Source organism: Micromys minutus (genome assembly GCF_963924665.1).
Source record: "Micromys minutus genome assembly, chromosome: 17".
NCBI lineage: Eukaryota > Metazoa > Chordata > Mammalia > Rodentia > Muridae > Micromys > Micromys minutus.
The window spans coordinates 12143618-12156160 of record NC_137952.1 but is presented as its reverse complement, the minus strand read 5'-3'; positions in this window follow the sequence as shown (position 1 = coordinate 12156160).

Sequence of the window (12543 nt, the reverse complement as noted above, 5' to 3'; positions counted from 1 at the left end):
ACACAGCTGACTTTGGAAGCCCTGCTATTCACATTTACACATTTGTTCCTTCCCCTGGTTTTTCTGGTGTGCAGTAATGGCTTTATTTTTCTTTTCTCAATTGTATTTGTGGATGAAGGTTCATTCTGTCGTGACAGCAAACAGCATAAGCATGTTTGCTTTGATCTGCAGTTCCTGATGTGCAGATGTGAAAACACTCACAAGAACTTCGGGGAACCCCCACCAATTCCTTCTTTATCAATGAGATAAAGGCTCTGAAGTGTTCATCAGGAAAACTATCAAGTCCTTACATTGCCTCTTTTGTCTTTGCTCTGTCCTAACTACTACTCCAGCATCGAACCCTGAGGGAATATCTGTCTTCAAGCTTCACTTTTGCTGGTCCTGCTTCTGTTCTTCCCTACTCCCTGACAAGTCCATGCAGTATTGCACTGTATATAAACGTTCTTTAAAAGCAAAACAACAAGAAAACCCCAGTTCACCATGTATGTCTTTGCTACGGTTTCCATTGCTCTGATGAAACACCATGACTGTTTGGGGAGGAAAGGCCTTATTTGTCTCATACTTCCACATTGTAGTACATTTTTTGAAGGAACTCAGGACAGGAACTGGTGATAAGAGCTCATGCATAAGCCACAGAGGGATGCTGCTTACTGACTTGCTTCCCCTGGCTTGCTCGGCCTGCTTTCTTATAGAACCCAGGACCACCTGCCTAGGGGTGGAACCACCTACATTGGCGTGGGCCTTCCACACCAGTCACTAATTAAGAAAATGCCCTGCAGGGCTGCCTGTATCTTGGTTTTATTGAGGCATTCTTTCAACTGAGGTGTCTTCCTCTCCAGTGTCTCTAGCTTGTGTCAAGTTGACATAAAACTAGCACATCTATGTCAGCCTTGGTGACTGTGTGACTGTGTGTATGCGTGCTCATATGTGTGCACTGGAGTGTGTGGTGGTCAGAGGCTGGTATTGGGCATTCTTGTCAATCATTCATCGTTATCAAGTTTTTGTTTGTGTGTTTTGTTTTTTGAGAAATAGTCTCATTGAACCCGGAGCTCGTTAACTGGCTAGATTGCCTGACCAGTGAACCTTAGGGATCCTCCTGTCGCCACTTCCTAGTTCTGGGGTTACGGGAATATGACATCATATCTAACTTTTTACTGTGTGTCAAGGATCCAAAATCAGGTTTTTATGCTTGATCAGTGAGCACCTCATCAAACTGCACTGTTTCCTTAGCCTTGCATCTACTTAAAAAAAATAAAAAAATTATTTTTTTTTATGTATGTGAATATACTGTAGCCATCTTCAGACACACCAGAAGAGGGCATCAGATCTCATTACAGATGGTTGTCAGCCACCATGTGGTTGCTGGGATTTGAACTCAGGACCTTTGGAAGAGCAGTCAGTGCTCCTAACCGCTGAGCCATCTCTCCAGCCCAGTGCATCTTCTTTTTAAAGAAAGAAATTAAGGGAGTTTTAATAGAAATCAAAGAAAAGAACAGAATTATATCACCTCAGTTTAAAACATAACAGACAACGAACATGTCCTTATCATTTCAGACATGGGTCATCTTGTTATAAACGGCAAAAGAATCATCCTTTGATACATAGGCTGGTGAGCTCATTTTATAAGATCAACTTAAAGAGAAGCCTTAACAAGAGATACACTATAATTTCTCATCACTTGCTACAATCAAGACTTTCATTCTTTGAAATATAATATGACTCAGAATGGTGCCCACTGAATGTGTTCCCCAGGTCTAGTTTGTTTAACTTTCCATCTGCCTAGCTGTGGTCTTAGCCAGGACATTTTAATAAGAGCAGTGGTCTTTTTTGAGTATGCACTTCTACTGGAAAATGAGTGAGCTATATCCATAAATACTATATTAACCAACTATTTAGTGATCTGTCATGCAGATAAATATGTTCTAAAGCAGAAGTGGAAAATGAGATAAGCACATAGCAGTTTTAATATTATCTTCTTGCCCTCTGTAGATTTTGTTGTATATGCCTCCGATGCAGAACTGAGGGGAAGGCTGTGGCGGTGGAGCTACGACATGGTGCACTGGCGGGTAACAAAGCCAGACGACTCAGTCTTAGGTGCCAGGTCTGGCTGCTCCTTAGCTGTGAGCTCCCAGGAAGCCCACTTTCTTCTTCATTTATAATATGAGGATGTTAAGAACATAGCAGTATGGTTAGATTCAAACTTCAAGCAGTCCTTGGTACACAGTAATCACTTACTATTATGGTCTAGCCAATAGTGATGGTGAACGCAGGCTTTCCTAGCAGGCTAGCCGTGGTCTGAGTCTTTCTCTTCGTGTACTGCGGACACATGGTGCACAGATCTGCATTTCCTTGGGTACCGCCTGAACTCATGATCATAACAACAGTGAGGGTGTGTGATAGTTGGAGGAATAGTCTTGTGGGGTGTGATGAATAGCTTGTCACTCAGTTCATTCTAATTGATGACAATAGCTATGGTGCGATGATGTTCACACTGGGGATGATGACTGTGACAGACATGGAAGGCTTTCGTAGTTCCTGCCCGAGACACACTGTCAATACTTGCCTTTCCTAAGCAGCCGTCCTTCAGCTGTCTGACAAGTATGCTGACTAACTTGTCTTGTTGCATCCTGCCTCCCTCCTCGTCTCTGTCTATTGGTCTTTTCTGGTTTTTGTTTGTTTGTTCTCTTTTTTCTAAGGCCTGCTGCTGTGACTGCCTGTAAATAGGACCAGGAGGTGGGACTAAGATCTGTGTTCAGTGATGAGACCACTCATCTGTCGGTGGCACTTGATAACACAGGTCAAGGAGCTAGCCCCAGCCATAATGGGCACAGGCAGGGTGCTAGAAATGTAGAGTTCGGCCCTCAGAATGCAGCCCTTTTTGGCTTCACTCGCCAATGGCTCATGTCTTCATTGTCTTTAGAGGACAGCAAGCTCCTCTGGTTTTCTAGCCTGGTCTACAGGGCTAGGCTACCTGGCTTGCACACCCTTACTTACCTATGGCTATGAGGAAATCCAGACTCTCCACAGGCCTGAAATCCCAAGAAAGCTGTGGAGGAAAGACTTTCTCTTTCCCAAGATCAGGACAAAGGGAGTTAGCAGTTTGCCTAAGGGCACTGAAAGGAGTGGCCGAATTGAAATGCAAATGTTCCTAACTACAGTCTTAGGGCCTATATCTTCCACTAACTTTCCAGTAACCTTGCTGGCTGGATTTCCTGGAGCCGTGCTTCACTCTCTCCAGGTATGGTTTTTAACATCCAATTTATTTAGCATAAAATGTATTCATAAATTTATTCAAACATAAATTTATTCAAATTTAACATTTTAAACGAATTCCATATTCTAAGACAGATGCCTCAATATTCTAAGCAACTTTGACTTGGACAATTGATCTCTTTTGGTGATTTAGCATAATAGCATCTCACCAAGTTTTCTGCATCTTTGTGTAGATCAAGAGAAGCACTCAGATGTGAGTGGGCACTCATCTCTTCCCTGTAGTTCTGCACCCGGGACCTCCCTCCTCTCTCTAAGTTGCTGAGTAAAGCACACTTTTCATCTCAGCACTCAGGAGGCAGAGGCAGGCAGATAGATCACGTCTGGGTTTGAGAACGACTTGGACTACAGATCTACATATTGAGAGATGCCCTGTCTTAAGAAAAGCAATTTGCTGGGTTCCAATTTTAGAGTGTGAGGTATAAGATTTTGTGCAATGAGTCCTATGGTCTTAGAATATTGTCTATGACTTATTCTTCAACATAAAACATAGTTTATGAATTTGAACAATTTTAGAAGCCTATACTTTATTTTAAATATTCCTGGAGTTAAAACCTACCTACTTAACACGAAAACACAATAATCTGAACAATCTGGGATGCCTTCCAGTGGCCAGGGAAGGACTCCATCCTTTTGATGAACAATTGAAATAGGTCTTGTTTCTTGAGCAGAAGTAAAAACAAAACTTGGGTTTCTGTTTGGTCGGCAGGATGGAGTTCACACCAATACTAGGCAGCACTACCGTTTCAGCTGAACACATCAGTTCGATTGATTATATTATTGACTATGTCTCTCTCTCTTAACTCCAATGCCTCGTGACAGGATCAACTAAGGACCAGAGATATATCTACCCGATGAGCAGATGATAAAAGTTGTCTTAGTTAGTGTTTCCATTGCTAAGAAGAGACACCATGACCAAGACAACTCTAATAGGGGACAACATTTAATTGGAGCTGACCTACAGGTTCAGAGGTTCACTCCATTATCATCACAGCAGAAACAGGGCAGCATCCAGGCAGACCCAGTGCTGAAGAAGGAGCCAAGAGTTCTACATCTTGGTCTGAAAGCAGTGAGAAGATGACTGTCTCATTGGCAGCTAAGAGGGGGATCTCATTGCCCACCCCAACAGTGACACACTTCCTACAACAAGGCCACACCTCCTAATAGTGTTACTTCCCATGGGCTAAGTCTATTCAAACCACCACAAAAGTATATGTGATTTAATGAGTTGCTTTTCAGCTCCAGTAAAGAAGGAGATACTGATAAAACCCACAACATAGATGTTGTTCAAGGTATAATGCTAAATGAAAAGACATATGCAAAATGTTCCTAAATTGTTTTATAGAAAAATCCCCCAAAAACAAATATCCAGAGTCAGAGAGCAGACTTGTCCTTTCCAGGTATTGAAGGGGGTTTTGTAAGTGGCTGGGTTTCTTTTGTTTGTTTCTTGGTAAGCACAAGGTTTGCTTTTGGGATTAATGAGATTTTTTTTGGGGGGGGGAAACTAAATGATGGAACTAATTTTATGATATTAGAATGGATTAACTGCTCAGAATATACATTATAAAATAATTACTATGGTACATTTCATGTGACTTTTATTCCAGTTTTAAAAAATTAAAAGAATAGAAACCAAGACCAAGGGGAAAGGGAAAGAGGAAACCTCACTGAATAAATAATTTTAATAAATTTTGGGAGTTAGAAAATATCTGGAGTGGAGGAGGCAGCAGCTGTCAGACTTAGGATAAGGTTAGCGTAGAGTTGGTAGCAGTAAGGATCAAGCCAGTTTACTGAAGAAGCAGGAAGGTGAAGAGATGATGAGGGCATCTGTCATGCAGAAATAGATGGGGATGTGCTCAGCTTTCGTACACATAAATGAGGATGTTAAGGATCCGCTTTCCATCCCCAATAGCCAGGACACCCAGTTGTCCTCTTAGTGACAGAGATATAGAAACAGCAGGGTGCAGGCTGAGATGTCATCTACAAGTGAATTAGGTCTATGGACGAGACCCCAGCTCTCTATGGGCAGGTCTATGGACGAGACCCCAGCTCTCTATGGGCAGGGCTATGGACGAGACCCCAGCTCTCTATGGGCAGGGCTATGGACGAGACTCCAGCTCTCTTCCCAGAATGCTAGGACAGAGCTTGCATCAGCCCTATACCCTGCCTCAGGCAGAGGCCTGAAAGAGTTCTTTCTGGAGAATATGACTTATACTATAAAAAAAAAAATAGCTGGCACCTTATTTGTGGGATCTCCGGAGGGAGAACTCCATCATCTCCCCCTCCCACAGGCTGCCTGTGTTGGCTTCACCACAACTCAGAACTTCTGCCATTTATTGATGTGTCAGTCTTAGTGACCTAAATCTAGGCTCTCTTCAGATGAAACTTCCACCATGAAAGAGAATCAAATAGTGAGAAAGCAGAAAATGGGGAAATAAGCATTCAGTTAAAACTTAGAAACACTCATCCAGTTATAACCCTTTTATAAAGGTTATTATTTACTTTATATTAAATATATTATGTTTTTAATTAAAGATATTAGATACCTAAAAAAATGTAAGCTGCTACAGAAATTAGTCCCTCATGGAAGAGGAAAGGACCAGAGTCAAATCAAAATAGAATGAAAGTCAGAACCACTGAAACAGTAAGACTTGAGGTTTCAGAGACAACAGAGAATCAACCCAGGAGGTAATAATGGCCTGAAGACTCCCTGAATCAGTTTCCAAATCAGAAAATGACTACTAGGATGGGAGGGGGGAGGAAGAGGAGACAGACAGAAACATATACATACGTGTGTATGCGGGAGGGCAACTGACACAGAGAGAGACACATACATGCATGATCACACACAGATTGAGAGAGCGAGAGAACGGGAGGAAGAGAGAGAGACAGAGAGATGGAGAGACAGAAAGAGAGACAGAGAATATGACAATATGACAGAGCGAGACAGAGACAGACAAAAACCAAGAGATGGGGGAGAAAGACAGGCACACAGGGACAGAGAGAGGTGTGTATACACAAACACACACACACAGGGAGACAAACACACATACATACAGACACACAGACACACATAGAGACACAGAATTATCTTTTAGAATTTTTAGAACTTTGTCCCAAAGCTTTAAGAAAGATGTCACATACAAATGTCTTGAAGGACAACGTTGAACTCTGCGGTCATGTTGGATGCTAAAGAATAATGAAAATTAAAACCATGTGACAATGACAGCAGCAGCAGCAGCAAAAGCACAATGTCTTGAACTTTCCTAGAGGAAAGGGTTAACTGAAATTAGTCAGCTCCTTGGAAACCCTGCAACGAAATGAGAATTAAAATATTGCTAGGGCCATAGAAACTAGAATTTACCTCTTGTGCACCCAATCCAGGAGTTACTGGAAAACATGTTTCCACAGAACCAGGACGTAAGTCAAGAACGTGGAAGAGTGGGAATTGGGAAATACAGAGAACATACAGTATAGGGAGACAGCCAGAGGGACACCGAGAGAGGTATCCAGGGAGACAAGCAAGAGACTGTCCCGGACAGAACAGCACTGGAAAGGAAAGGAAAGGAAGTCTTTCTGCCTGACATGCTTGGAAAGTGGTTAAATGTATAGAACAGAAAAGTTGTTACATTCCTAAAAGACAAAACTAAACAGAAAACCAAACCTGTCAAAGTCACAGAGAAAACCGAGTAAGGACAGTAGCAAAGGTAGTGGCTAAGTTTTGGAAAGGTGAACGCCAGTTTTCAGCACAGGAAAGATGGTCATGCTGGGTAAACTAACTGCTGGGTGAAAAGGGACCTGGGCACACAGTCCTCAAAATGCAAAGGCTGATTAGCACATTAAGTCAAAGTTATGGGTGCTGATCTTTATTTCTGCTGGTGTTTAAAACTGATGTGCCAAGTGATAAAAGCAAAGACCTATGATTTAAACAAAACGTAGATGCAAATATCAGACGGAAAACTAGAAGAGGTGAATGTGTAACCCCCTGGACGCAGATATGGGGAGTGATGGTAGACTGGTTACGGGTGGGGGTAATGGGGAGATGTCATTTCACTGAAGGTGCTTTTGGCAAATCTTTCGGTACCATTGACTATGCTTACAATAAAAAAAGTAAATTATTAGTTAAAAGTGAAAAATTTGTCAAGTATGCAAATCAACAATACACTTGCCAAGACTGGCTGGCAGAGGTGGTTTCCGTGTACTCAGACACCTAATTAGCTCAAATAACGAAACAGCTGGCATTTACTGGGTTTGAAGATGTGCCGTACCGCCCTGCTATGCCTCAGCTGATCCTTAAAACAACCCTGTGCCCAGAGCTTCCTTCTCCTTTCAAAGGCAGAGGCAAAATGAGCTCAGGGTCTCAGCAGACAGCCTGGAGGTGTGGAACACGAGTCAAACCAGCCCAAGGAGACCTGCCCCCTCCCCACAAAACCTCGAAACCACCTACCCCAGAAAACAAAAAATGTTGTTGAGCAAGCATCTGAGGGAGTTAGAACATCGGAACACTGTTAGCAGGGAGTGAAGACAGTATGGCCGCTGTAAGAAGCAGCCTGGTGGTCCCTCAGCATGTTAGAAACAGGCTACTACTACATAATCCAGCACTTCTGCTCCTGGGTGTATGTCCTCACTACCCCATTCCCCGAGGAAGGCAGGGTCTCAGGGAGAGGCGTGTGCACCTGTCTTCCCAACAGCATTTCTCTCAACAGCTAAAACTCAGAGTCTACAGAAGTACTGAGATATATGGAGTATTAGAGGGCTGAGATCCCATAGAAGGAGGGCACCTTTAACACATGCATCACTTTAAGACATTGCCTATTGTAAGGCAGGCAGGCAGACAGACAGACAGACAGACAGACAGACAGGATACAAAGTACAAGGACAAAATACTTCCATAAGGACCTAGGGCAGTCTGTAGCTGGGTTCCGTGCAGTAGGAAGAAAAGGTTCCGGGCATAGATGCTGGCAGTAAGGCACAACATGAATTTATTGAAGGACACAGAACACTGTTATTACAGGTAATGTACAGTAAGATAGTTATAATAGAGGTTTTATGTGTATGTGTACAACATATGCAAAGCCACTTGCTCTGGGATATGGGGGAGGCGCAGGAAACACTGGGGCCCTGTTGTAAGAAAGGCACAAGTGACTTGGACCAGTATGGCGGTGCTGCTAAGGTGACAGGGGAACTAAGCCATTTCCTGGGCTACCAGTGGGTGACATTCTAGAAGATGGTTCATCCCTTGTGCCCAATCCACCACCAAGAAAGGCCTCCTTCCTTCCTGCATATTCTTTCTGGAACATACCTCTCAGTGGAGTTCCTGCTCATAGCTGCTGTTTCATTTTGGGTCATGAGAAGTTAATACCTTTCCTCTCATATGAATAGATGAAGATGAGTTTTTTTTTTAATTTGTAAAAGAGAGAAAAACAATAAGTCACCCAAAGATGATCATGCCTTACTTAGCCTTGGTTTCTTTTAAATTTATTTTATGGTGGTATATTTTTGTGTATGTGTATGCATGTATGTATGTTTATGTGTGTGCAGCACATATGCCTGTGCATCTAGAGGCCAAAGGACAACTCAGGTGTCATCCCTCACATGCTCTCTACCTTCCTCTCCCTTCTCCCCTTTCTGTTTTCAGACAGGATCTTTCACTGGCCTGAAGCTCACCCGGTAGCTATGCTGATTGGCCAGGGAGCATCAGGGCGCTGCCTGTCTCCACTTCTCTAGAGCTGGAACCAGGATTTCATACAGCACATGCCCTGAACCTGAGTTTTAACTCAGGTTCTGGGCACTGGAATGAGACCATCCCACTTCCAAGGCATTTCCTGACTGAGCGAACTCTCCAACTCCTACCTTACTTTAATCAAATAAACACATACGTGTAGTTTTTTTTTTTTTTAAAGATTCATTTATTTTATATAACTACACTGTGGCTGTCTTCAGACACCAGAAGAGGGCATCAGATCCCATTACAGATGGTTGTGAGCCACCATGTGGTTGCTGGGAATTGAACTCAGGACCTCTGGAAAAGCAGTCAGTGCTCTTAACCGCTGAGCCATCTCTCCAGCCCACATATGTGTAGTTTAAGCTTTCGAATAGTAATATAGTCTGTGATAAATTTCTTCCCAGGCCTTGGTTCTAATTCCTCTGGCTGTTTCTAGAGTCATTGCTGTACTTCTCAGTAACGTGCTTACATGACTTCTCCGCATTCTGTATCTTTCATCCAGTATGCCTCGAGCATGTTACCATTAAAAATGAGAGCGTGCTCACTCACAGGATCTTCCCATGAGGCTCACTCTGCATCTCCTCCATGTAGTGACATTGCCTGTTGACAAGGTCATCTGTCATAAACATTACATTGTATTCCCTTGCTGTTCCCCATCCTCCTCAACTTCCTGCCCCAACCTCATCACGGAATTCACAATTTCCTTGCTTCTTTGTTTTTACTTACCCATCACCATTATTTCTCCAGCCCTTTCCCTCACTTTCCTCTCTGTTTTTCTCTGTTGACATATTTTCCTGAGTCCTCCAACCTGGTTGGTGGCTGCTCAGGCTGGGTGCTTGATTGTCTACTCAAGTTTCTCCATCTTTATCATCCTAGGACTTCTAGCCTCCCATTTCCTGTACTGGATCAGCTATGTCTTCTTGTCTTATTTAGTTTATTCCTTAATTTTGACCAAGGATATTGTCTATTCTTGTCTCTCTCTCTCTCTGTGAGATATCATATACCATATTGATGACATATGTAGGTTCTATACCATGTACCCATGAAAGCTGGAGGAAGATGTTCAGTTCACTCTGCCTTTCTCCCTCACTGGACTTGAAGCTAGGCAGTTAGCCAGCAAGTCCCAGTGGTCCTTCTGTCTCTGCTTCCCACATGGCACTAGAGTTACCAGGCAGGTGGGCTGTCATGCTTGGCCTTCTACATGGTTGCTGGAGATTTGAACTCAGGTCCTCACACTTGCACAGCAGACACTCAGACCTACCGAGCCAGCTCCCCAGCATGGTTCGTTTACTATAACTTTTTGCTTTTGTTTTATGTTGTTGTTGTTGGTGGTTTTGAGACAGGGTTTCTCTCTGCAGCTTTGGGTGTTCAGGAACTCACTCTGTAAACCAGGCTGGCCTCAAACTCAGAGATCCCCCTGCTTCTGTGTCCAAGTACAGGGATTAAAGGTGTGTGTCTCTGCCACAGCTGCCACTGCCGCCACCTGACTTCACTATTACATTTTAAAGAAAGAGTGGACAAACTATCAAAAGGTAAAATTGTTGAGTCCTGGGCCAAATCTGGAACTTAGCAGCCTAGAAGCACCATTAGGCCTCGGAGATTTGTGAAGCTCCCCTTACATTTTCCAGATAATTCCCTTTTATCTGTCTCTCAAGATCACAGTGAACCCATCCCCCAGGACAACACTTCTGTGTGTCCTGGTCTGGCATGAGGCACCTGCTATACCCAGCAGATGCCAATCAACACTCACCCTAATAATACCTTAGCCTCAACACCCAAGGTTTAAGTTGCATTAATCACCTAATAAAGAAATCTTCACAAGTGCTAATTACTGACCCAGCCCTCATGCTGGGCCCATTTCAAAAGGTGGCATCTTAGAAGCTATCCTGCTTATAGTCAGTCATTCAACAAATATTTATTGTCTACTGTAGGCAAGACACAATTCAAGGGCTTTCACGCGGGCCTCTGCTTCAGTCTGCACGGCAGTCTTGCTAGGAGGTGGGAGTTCCTGACCTTTGTAAGTGAGGAAACAGCTGGAGAGATGCAGCCTCTGCAGCCTTCACGTAATACATGTACACATCTGTCCTGGCTGCCAGGAGACAGAAACGCAACGCGCACAGGCACGTGTTCCTGGCCTCTTGGATCTTCCAGTTTACCTCATGATGACAAATATTGAACACACGTATTTGAGATTGGACATCGTAAGAAGGCCACTTGTCCTGGTCTGGAGAGTCAGGGGCAGGTCTCTAGAGGTCGCACATTTCTGTCTGTCAAATGAGGGAGGTCCTTAGTCAGACAAAATGAAGTGGAAGGACAGCGGGAAGGCCAAACAGAAGTTAAGGCTCCGAGGGAGGGATGGGATTTGCATAAGGGAGGAGCCGGAAAGGCCAGCGTGGCCCTAAGAAAAAGAAGCCCCATGGGTGTACAAAGACCAGGGAGCATCTTGTGAAGTATTGTGTGTTCTCTAAATGAACCTGCAGGTTGTCTTGGTCGGAGAGCTGAAAGGTTTGCAAGCAATTTGGGAGTGTGGTAAGATACATTCGTAAGAATTCATTGTTGTTCAGACTCTGATGGAGGCGATACCATTGGAAGAACTCAGAGAAGATGGCTCCCCAAACTACCATCAGAGGGGATAACTGCATAAACATGGGTACCAGTGGAGAGTGCAGAGGGGACAAATTCAGGAGGCAGTGAGCAAGAGATGTGCTCAGGGCCGGGCAGATCAGTGCCTCGATGGAAACATAACTCTTGTTCTGGCAGGAGCGCTGTTCTTCCTGCCTAGTAACTTTTCATCATTGTGACCAAAACACTTGAGAGAACAAGTTAACGAGGTGAAAGGTTGTTGTCAGTTGATGGCCACTTGGTTCCATGTGCTTGGGATGAGCATGATGGCAGAGGGGATACTTGAGAGAGGATCTTCATGGCAGACAGGAAGAGGAAAGCACATTGGAAAGGGGTCAGGGTTATGTATGTATGTATATACATACACATATGTATATATGTACACAGTGCATGTATATTTACATATGCATACATACACACATATAATATATTAAATATATGATATATAAACACACACACACACACACACACACACACACACACACACACACACACAATCTACCTTCTGCTAGGGACCTCCTCCTAAACTTTCTGAAACATCCTTAAACTATGCCATCAGGTGGGGGCTTGAACTCAGAACACGAAACTGAGGGTGATGCATTTCACATTCAAACTGTAACATGCTTCTCTCTCTGACTAAGAATGGACCAGGCACTTGCAGTTTTCTGTCTCTGTGTACTGTTTGGGGATGATGAGTTATACCCAGATAGTCATGAGGAACATGTCCCTTTCCTGTACAATCCAAGAGTCCCCATATTATGTCCCTCAGTGTGTCACTCACTGAGTAAGACCCAACACAGTCACAGCCTTTAATGGCACACAGCCTGACTAGCTCAGCAGCAACGCCAACAGGGTCCCAAACCAAAGGGAAGCAGAAGGAAGTTCTGGAACTGTACACACGTGTCATAGTCATAGTTATGGACTGT